The 10,153-nt window shown below is 42.0% G+C and overlaps 1 pseudogene across 1 annotated transcript in view; it reads left to right on the forward strand.

The window, feature by feature from the left end:
* LOC147701942 (manganese-dependent ADP-ribose/CDP-alcohol diphosphatase-like) overlaps nucleotides 1-9,355 on the forward strand; it is a 103,534-nt pseudogene extending 94,179 nt beyond the window's left edge. Inside the window, exon 4 of the transcript XR_015297486.1 lies at nucleotides 7,702-9,355. The product of XR_015297486.1 is annotated as a manganese-dependent ADP-ribose/CDP-alcohol diphosphatase-like (transcript). The remainder of the gene's footprint in view (nucleotides 1-7,701) is intronic.
* Nucleotides 9,356-10,153: the final 798 nt, after the last annotated feature.

Here is a 10,153-nt window from a genome sequence, read left to right on the forward strand (position 1 = left end):
GCCATTATAGTTCTGTGGAGTTCGTAATGTCGATCTCCCAGCACCATATACTCTTAATGGCACCACTGCACTTACAGTGCCCAGGAATGGCCCTGGTTAGATAGCAACACAAGAGCCAATGCTGAGAAGTTCCTTTGGCCAACACGGCTTGATACACATGGAGGTTTAGATTCAATCATAAACGACCTGCTCCACTTATTAGCAACTGAAGAAATGTATTCTTTTTCAATATTTTTACCTTTTTCGAGACACAATATTTTAGTGCATGGAAAAAACAATTTTTATGTACAATATATACAACAATATCGTGAATAACAAAGAAAGCATTTACACACTTCAAACATACATGGCCTTTCAGTCATACACAACACATTCATACACAATAGTCAAAAACAACAAAAAACGTGAGTCCACGTATCGGTCATGAATACATTGAAGGAATCCTTTTTGATTTCACTATTTTAAAGTCTTTAAACAATTCAAGACGAGAATCCACTTCTCTTGAAGATGGTGAAGGGACTTGTTTTAACGCAAAGCGTGTAGACCAGATACGGGGATTGGGTGGTCGACGCGTTTCGAACCCCTATGAATAATGGGGTTCTCCTCAGGACCTATATTGGGTCTGTGAAAATAACAGAAAAGAGTGCTTAGGGCGGTGTTTTAAAAAAAAAAACAAAGGAGAGAGGTGAGAGACATTGCCCGGGTCAGACAAAATCCTACCTTAGCCACTGATCCAAACGTCACAGTGATTGCAGACGGAGAATCAAGAAATTCAAATGCGGAGATTAAAAGATTTCCAAAGTGAAGTGCACACAGGGGCTGTAAACAAAAGAAATAAACAAGCGCGCTGCACTTAGTCTCCTAAACTTTATCTAAATCAGTGGTTTAGTCTAGTGTGTGGCGGGGGGGCTGTTACCTGCAGTCGCGTTGCCTGCTAACTGGCCGTCAGTTCCATGCTTCTCCTTGACAACGAAGGGAAGGGCTGCTTCGCCGCTGAAAAATGAAGCGCACAGTGGCAATCAGATGTCAGTTACACGGGGCTGACACTTAGCACCGTAGCGGAACCCGCGATTAGCTTGACACGTACCAGTGAAAAGAAAGGCATCCGTCCTTGATTCCAGAGTGCGAGAAAAATCACATTTGTTAGTCGTTGGGACTTGCACTTCCTGGTTTAAATACCTCCCGAGTATTTCTGGGACTTGTAGTTCATTGTTGTTGGAAAGTCGGCAAGATGGAATGCCAGGGTGTGAGTCCACTGAGAGCTTGTATTCACGCGCTAGCCAGGGCTGTTCAGGTGTTAGATTTGTAAATTTCTGGAATTTCATTCAAACCTCGTAGTGCAGTGTTAAATTTCATTATTAACAATGCCTCACGCTGAGCTAGTTTCGCATCCAAGTCGCCTCCTCTTGGATCTTTTTCAATCTTGGAAAGCACTGTCCATTTTAAGTCAGTCTGCTCGTGTTTTAAATTCGCCCAATGATTGACTAGCGGAGCATTTTCAACTCCTCTCCGAATTCGGTATTTGTGCTGTGTTATCCTACTCCTCACTTCTTGCGTGGTTTTTCCTATATACACCAAAGGACACGGGCAAACGATGGCGTACACCACATTTTTGGTTTTGCAGTTCGTAAATGTGTCATGCTTCCAATAAATATTTTCAAAAGTAAACACAGAGTCCTCAATGGTTTCATTGCAACAAGTACATGTTCCACACTTATGATGACCTTTAGTGGGAGGTAATCCAAATAAGCTTTTCAATGTTGGTGCCTTGACCGTCGGGAGTGCAGCTCTTACGATGTGATTGGCTATACTTTTTTCTTTTTTGTATGCAAACAGTGGGGGTGCAGATAAGTCTTCATGGAGGTCTTTCAATAGATGCCAGTTGGACAAAATCAATTTTTTATGTTGGTTTGCTGCTGGACAAAAAGTGGTGACACACACCATTCTTCTCAGATCTTGTTTGACTTTCTTTTCGAATAAGGTCTCTCTGGGGGTCCACCAATCTCGTTTAAGGGAATTCTTTAATAGTTTTTTAGGGTAGCCTCTTTGTATGAGACGGTCTTTAAGGTGGCAAGCGTGTTTGAAATATTCCTCTTTATCCGAGCAGTTTCGACGGATCCTAAGGAATTGTTCGTAGGGTAGATTTTGTTTCAGATTGCGCGGATGGTTGCTGGTAAAGTGCAGCGCTTTATTTCTATCAGATGGTTTACGAAACAAAGTGGTACTTAATCCCTGTGTATGGGATTCTACTTTCACGTCCAGGAATGTAATAGATTCGTTGGATGCTGTGGCTGAAAATTGGATGTCCACAGTTCTTGAATTCAGCCACTCCACAAATTGGTTCAGTTCCTCATGGCTTCCTGTCCAGATTAGGAACACGTCATCTATATAACGCATATAGTTGGAAATACAGTGACTATGTGGATTATCATTGTGTATGAATTTCTCTTCGAACAGTCCCATGAACATTATGGCCAGCTCTGGAGCAAAGGGGCATCCCATCGCTACCCCCTTTATTTGGAGAAAGAACTCTGCATCAAAAGTGAAAAAGTTTTTCTGCAATGCGAAGCGTGCTAGATCGAGAATGAAATCAGTGGGAACTCTTACCGGTCTCTCACGCTTTTCCAAAAAGATAGTTAAGGTTTCCAGAGCTTGTTCTTGTGGGATTTGGGTGTACAAAGACACCACGTCAAGCGTGACTAGTAGTTGTTTCTTACTGTCAAAGTTGATTGTGGCTAGTCGGTTCAGAAACGCAGTGGTATCTCGCAAATGAGCTGGAATTGTGTCAATAAAGGGCTTCAAAAAGAAGTCGATATATTTAGCCACCGGTTCAAACAGTGACTCGCAGCCAGATATTATTGGGCGACCTGGCGGGTTGACCTCCTCTTTGTGCATTTTTGGGAGCACATAGAACACCGGGGTTCTAGGATTTTTATTTTGTAGAAAAGCTAGTTCTTTGGGCCCAACATATCCTTGGTCGAAGCCTCTCTGGATCACATCAAACATTTGATTTTTGATATCTGAAGTAGGGTCCTTGCCAATGCGTCTATAGCAATTTTGGTCATTTAGTTGGCGGTGGACTTCATGTTTATATTTGTTAACGTCCCAGATCACGATGGCTCCGCCTTTATCGGCCTGCTTGACCACAATGGTGTTGTCATTTTTTATAGTCAAGAGGGCATCTTTCTCGACTTTTGCTAAATTGTATTTGACAAAGGTTTTCTTTTTTTCTAAAGAGGATATTCCAGATAATACAGTGCGTTCAAACGTGACAACTTCCTTAGGGATTTTTGGTCCTTTAGGACAGAATGTCGATTTCCTTTTTAAACCTGTAGCTTCCTCTTGTTCTTCTTCTGATTCTTGAAAAAATGTTTTGAGGCAAATTTTACGACAAAATTCTAATGTCTCCAATTTCATCTTTACAAAATCAGTGGGTCGTGATGGAACAAAATTAAGTCCTTTGGTTAGAATGGATGTTTCTGCTGTTGTAAGGATCCTGTCAGAAAGGTTAAAAATAGGTGATTTGGTTAACTCTTGTAAAACTTCTGACGTGTTCGCATTTCCCATGGTTGGGTAAATCGGGTCCGGCCCCGAGGTTTCTGTTGGCCTCGTCCTAAAAAAGGCGGTTGATTTTGTTGTTGTTGTTGGTATTGACCAGATCGATTGTCTGTTCTATTTTGAAATGATCGGCTAGTATTGTCAGACTCACTTCCAGATGACGAAGTCGTATCGGAGAAAGTAACTAATTTTTGACGTGATCTTCCTTGGTTATCCTGCAAGAATCGACGTGAATCCGACCGTGTGTAAAAATCCTTGCTCAAGTATGGATAGATGGACTCCAACGAGAAGTTCTTTTTATCGACTTCGAATTTATTGCTTTTCTGAGTAACTGTGAAGTCCTTAAATTCCAGGATTTCCTTTTCAATTTTTTCCAAAAGCGTTTTTGAATCCGAGATTAGTTGGTTATTTTCAATCTCTCTTTGTAGAGTAGCTATTTCTTCCAGTTCTTTAAGAGAAATCCTGTGTGCGGTCTCAATGGTTAAGACCATGAGATCCCTGCTACACTTTGTTTCAACTCCACTAAAGCCCTTTTTATAATCCGGGTCGTCAGTGAAGACTACAGGGATATTTCGAATGACTAGTCCAGCTGGAATAGTTCCTGCACGGAGGTGCTGAAGTAAGAAATGGCCGTGAAGGTCCGTTCGGATCTGTTTTTTCCGTAGACGAGTTAGTTTGTCCGACTCGTTCTGAGTGTTGGCAGTAAGGCTAAGGGTAGCTGAAGCAAACACCGGGGGGTCTCTCATTAACTTCTGTATGTGTTCCTCACTATAGACAACTGTGTCTTTTTCAGCCATAACAAAGAAAATTAAAATAAAACAAATACCCAGTGAGTGAAAAGAAAAGAGACAGAGTGTAAAGAACAGTGATTATAACCAGGCACGACTGACCCAAACTGGGCAAGAAACGAATCCAAACGACAAACAAATACCCTGCGGCAGACCTTTTCTGCCTATCAGGACCTCGCGAGCGATTGCCCGCTATAAAGTCGAAAAAACACACTAGGGTCTTGACTCATAACTCAACAAGGCTGAGTCCAACCATAACTAGATAGCAACACAAGAGCCAATGCTGAGAAGTTCCTTTGGCCAACACGGCTTGATACACATGGAGGTTTAGATTCAATCATAAACGACCTGCTCCACTTATTAGCAACTGAAGAAATTTATTCTTTTTCAATATTTTTACCTTTTTCGAGACACAATATTTTAGTGCATGGAAAAAACTATTTTTATGTACAATATATACAACAATATCGTGAATAACAAAGAAAGCATTTACACACTTCAAACATACATGGCCTTTCAGTCATACACAACACATTCATACACAATAGTCAAAAACAACAAAAAACGTGAGTCCACGTATCGGTCATGAATACATTGAAGGAATCCTTTTTGATTTCACTATTTTAAAGTCTTTAAACAATTCAAGACGAGAATCCACTTCTCTTGAAGATGGTGAAGGGACTTGTTTTAACGCAAAGCGTGTAGACCAGATACGGGGATTGGGTGGTCAACGCGTTTCGAACCCCTATGAATAATGGGGTTCTCCTCAGGACCTATATTGGGTCTGTGAAAATAACAGAAAAGAGTGCTTAGGGCGGTGTTTTTAAAAAACAAAAAAAAAAAACAAAGGAGAGAGGTGAGAGACATTGCCCGGGTCAGACAAAAGCCTACCTTAGCCACTGATCCAAACGTCACAGTGATTGCAGACGGAGAATCAAGAAATTCAAATGCGGAGATTAAAAGATTTCCAAAGTGAAGTGCACACAGGGGCTGTAAACAAAAGAAATAAACAAGCGTGCTGCACTTAGTCTCCTAAACTTTATCTAAATCAGTGGTTTAGTCTAGTGTGTGGCGGGGGGGCTGTTACCTGCAGTCGCGTTGCCTGCTAACTGGCCGTCAGTTCCATGCTTCTCCTTGACAACGAAGGGAAGGGCTGCTTCGCCGCTGAAAAATGAAGCGCACAGTGGCAATCAGATGTCAGTTACACGGGGCTGACACTTAGCACCGTAGCGGAACCCGCGATTAGCTTGACACGTACCAGTGAAAAGAAAGGCATCCGTCCTTGATTCCAGAGTGCGAGAAAAATCACATTTGTTAGTCGTTGGGACTTGCACTTCCTGGTTTAAATACCTCCCGAGTATTTCTGGGACTTGTAGTTCATTGTTGTTGGAAAGTCGGCAAGATGGAATGCCAGGGTGTGAGTCCACTGAGAGCTTGTATTCACGCGCTAGCCTGGGCTGTTCAGGTGTTAAATTTGTAAATTTCTGAAATTTCATTCAAACCTCGTAGTGCAGTGTTAAATTTCATTATTAACAATGCCTCACGCTGAGCTAGTTTCGCATCCAAGTCGCCTCCTCTTGGATCTTTTTCAATCTTGGAAAGCACTGTCCATTTTAAGTCAGCCTGCTCGTGTTTTAAATTCGCCCAATGATTGACTAGCGGAGCATTTTCAACTCCTCTCCGAATTCGGGATTTGTGCTGTGTTATCCTACTCCTCACTTCTTGCGTGGTTTTTCCTATATACACCAAAGGACACGGGCAAACGATGGCGTACACCACATTTTTGGTTTTGCAGTTCGTAAATGTGTCATGCTTCCAATAAATATTTTCAAAAGTAAACGCAGAGTCCTCAATGGTTTCATTGCAACAAGTACATGTTCCACCCTTATGATGACCTTTAGTGGGAGGTAATCCAAATAAGCTTTTCAATGTTGGTCCCTTGACCGTCGGGAGTGCAGCTCTTACGATGTGATTGGCTATACTTTTTTCTTTTTTGTATGCAAACAGTGGGGGTGCAGATAAGTCTTCATGGAGGTCTTTCAATAGATGCCAGTTGGACAAAATCAATTTTTTATGTTGGTTTGCTGCTGGACAAAAAGTGGTGACACACACCATTCTTCTCAGATCTTGTTTGACTTTCTTTTCGAATAAGGTCTCTCTGGGGGTCCACCAATCTCGTTTAAGGGAATTCTTTAATAGTTTTTTAGGGTAGCCTCTTTGTATGAGACGGTCTTTAAGGTGGCAAGCGTGTTTGAAATATTCCTCTTTATCCGAGCAGTAGGGGCACAGGGCTCATGCACCTGTGCCCACACCACTGGCATAGGGCACCCAGCTAGAGGGGTGACTAATGTATGTCAGGGCAGTGGGTTTGTGGGCATGGCACATAGGGATGTGTGCCATGTCGACTTTTTGTTTAGTTCTGTACTTAGGTACTCAGCCTGCAAAGGCAGTGTGTGGGTGCCAGGGTGCAGGGTCCTAAGGGTGGCACAATAGGTGCTGCAGACCATGCCTTGGGTACCTAGGGTACCATTTACTAGGGGCTGACAGGTGGCCAGAGATGCCAATTTGGTTTTATTTTCAGCACAGTTCTAGGGAAGGAACACAGGCCCTGGGTACCTGGTTGGCAGGAGCTCAGGCACACTCAGTGAAAGCACATCAGCAGTCAGAAAAAAGTGGGAGCATACCAATGCAAGAAACTTGGCACTTTCTCACACACACTTTATCAATCAAATGCTTTGCAACCATGCTTTCTCATTTTAACCCAAGCCTGAACCATAATTATAAACCTAGCCCTTAGGCAAACCTTAATCCTACATCGAACCCATTACCTAAACCTTAGACTGACACCTAAACTAGCCCTTAGTTACCTTTACCATGTGCAACACATTAACTCCTTATTTTTGTCTCATGGCTTCTTTTTAATAACAAAACAAAAACGAACTTCTTTACCGTTGTGTTTTTTCATGTTAGTTACCTAAAATTAACATTTATTTTAAATCTTTATTCATGAAATAGTGTTTAATTAATAATAAAGATATTTCCTAAATATTATTTCGTGCACTGCATGGGTACATGCCTAATTCCAATGCTGAAATACTGCTGCTTCTAATTAACTTCGGCATGTGGATAATTAGGGCCCACTTTTTAAGTTGAATGTCCTTGGTTAATATTTGCATTCACTTTTATTTATTTTGCATCTTGTAGAAGGGTTCAATGCATTTTCCAAGTACCAAGGGCTCTGTTTTCAATTGTCAGTGACTAGACATTCGTGAAAAAGGTTGAAATGATGGTGGGTTGTGTGGGAACTATTAAAATGCAAAATCATTCACCTTTTTCTGTGTTTCCTTTTGTGCAGGTCACGTGCCCATTCACCCTGAAGCGACCAAGAGTGTTTGTTTTGCTTGGAATTACTCAGCCGTTCTCTCGATCCTACATTCTCACACGTGTGTAGTATGCTGCTTATCTGGACATGACCATGATGGAGGTTACTTCCTGGACTCCCATGGGATACACCACATTATTTTAGAAGGAATAATCGAAACCCCACCAGGGAGCCATGCCTTTGGAACAATGTATGTTTTTGAAGATCAGATGATATTGAACGGAAGGGGCAGAACGTTAAGCAAAGTTATAAGTTTCGGAAGAAAATAGAACATGAAAATATAACCAGAGACCTTTGACAATATAGAGTTATTTATGTTTAAGACGATAAAGGAACATCAACCTTATTTTGATAAACAAACACATTTGCGTGAAACTAAATGTTCACAAATATAGATTTTAGAAAGGGTGGACTTGTTTTCCTACATTCTGAAAAAAAGCAATCTACAACGACTGGCACTGAATATACCTTTTGTAACTTATTTGTAAATGGGTTAAACATGTTCCTGAGAATGTAGAGAGGAAACATATAAGTATTGAAAGACGCATTAGTAGGCCTAACAGACAAACATAAAGAAGCTAAAACATAAATGAATCCTAATGATTTCCTTCTACTAAGTGCCAGAGAGAGATTATGTTGATGGTTCAACTAGAGGCACCTAACTGATCTGGAGTAGGGTAGATATAGGGTAGATATGCAAAGTGTAAGCGAAACAAGAGGCTTGAAACATGGTGAATGGACTGGCAGAAAACTGGTTTCAGTTACTGGGTGGGGAGAAGGTGAGATGCGGAGCTGGTGGCACCTGGCAAAAACTGGGGACACCTTACAGGCCAGACTCATTAGCTGAACTCAATCAAGCTGTGGATCAGCTCTACCTGAAGAGAGCTGTGGACAGTCTCAAAGGGACATGATGCAAGCTTCAGCAGGAGAGGTCATAGAAGGATAGATAAATGCTAAAGACAGCTGACGAATGGTTAATGTAGTTCTTTAATATGAACCTTCCCACAGGCCAGCTTTGAGAAGCCGATGGAGGAAACTACATAATACAATAAATATGATGAATTATTCCTTATACAGCATTTTTTGTTTAAGTGGTGACAAGTCAAGTCACTCACAAGGATGACCTTTATATTCATCCTACAAAATGACTATTCCCTCAGACAGCGGAACGAGAGTGTATGACACACGTTGCACAATGCACAAGCTGGCTAATATCCCAGGTTCAAACAATGGTGGAAATCAATTTTTCGTGAACAGAAACCTGGCTTAGAAGTATTCAGTCAAAAGAAGCAGGACAAAAGAGGAGTCGGATCCAGCAACAGAATTACAGTGAATGCTCATCAAGGGCCTCATTTATGAAAAGTGACGCATCGCTGTGTGAAAACAGCGATGCATCACTTTTCATTGCGCCCTCCTTGCGATACTAATGATGCGCCATATTTACAGTATGACACATCATTGGGCAAGGAGTTACAGATAAGTCAGTATTTCTGACGTATCTATACGGCGCAAAAGTGACGCATTGCTGGAGTGTGTCACAAAAGTGACGCAACTCCAGCAATGCGTCCTTTCACATGGGGCAAGCCCCATGTGAAAGGGCCTGCGTCAGTCTTACGCCTGCCTCACAGCATTTCCATCCTAGAAGTGGCGCAGTGAAATCTTATAGATTTCACTGCGTCACTTCTATGACCCTTTCTTGCGTCAATACGCCCCCCTTGCATACATTATACCTGGCGCAGGTATAATGTGGCGCAGGGGTTTACAAAGTGACGCATCTACCTAGATGCGCCACTTTGTAAATATGGCGCAACAAGGCGCATTTTTACGCCACTGGTGCGTCACAAAAAGTGACACACCGGCGGCGTAAAAGTGACGCAAGCCTCATAAATGAGGCCCCAGGTATTTAGCACATACAGACGAGGAGATCGCAGAGGATGAAGTACCGCACCATAGAATCAAGCATCTGGTTAATCTCATATTCTGGCCTGTTGACAGGATGACACTGTTTTAGCAACAATTCATGGATCACTGGATGGGTGTTTAAGAAGGCAGGAAGCATTAATTTCTCCGCTACAAAGAACTTAATCAACAAATCAGGAAGTTCCCACGAAGCCTAGTTTCAGCTTGGTCGTGCATAGGATTACAAACTTTTGTAAATGACAAGCACATTTTGTCCACGAGATAGTAGTCTTTAGCAGTGCTTATTTTGTAAAAATATAAGTGCCAGGGCCCTCGTCATCAGGCCACTTCACCCATTGTGCCTGTCAGCGCCGCCAAAGACAGATCCAATACAGCTATAGAACATCACTCCTTACACGTGTAACAATTCAGACTATTCTAGGATCCAGAGCTATAAGGATGGCTTGGACAGCATGATGCATAATTGGAGAAACATAGCGGCAGCGTGCTGAGCTGCTGCAGCGCT

Source organism: Lissotriton vulgaris, chromosome 7 (assembly GCF_964263255.1).
Source record: "Lissotriton vulgaris chromosome 7, aLisVul1.2, whole genome shotgun sequence".
Taxonomy (NCBI): Eukaryota; Metazoa; Chordata; class Amphibia; order Caudata; family Salamandridae; genus Lissotriton; species Lissotriton vulgaris.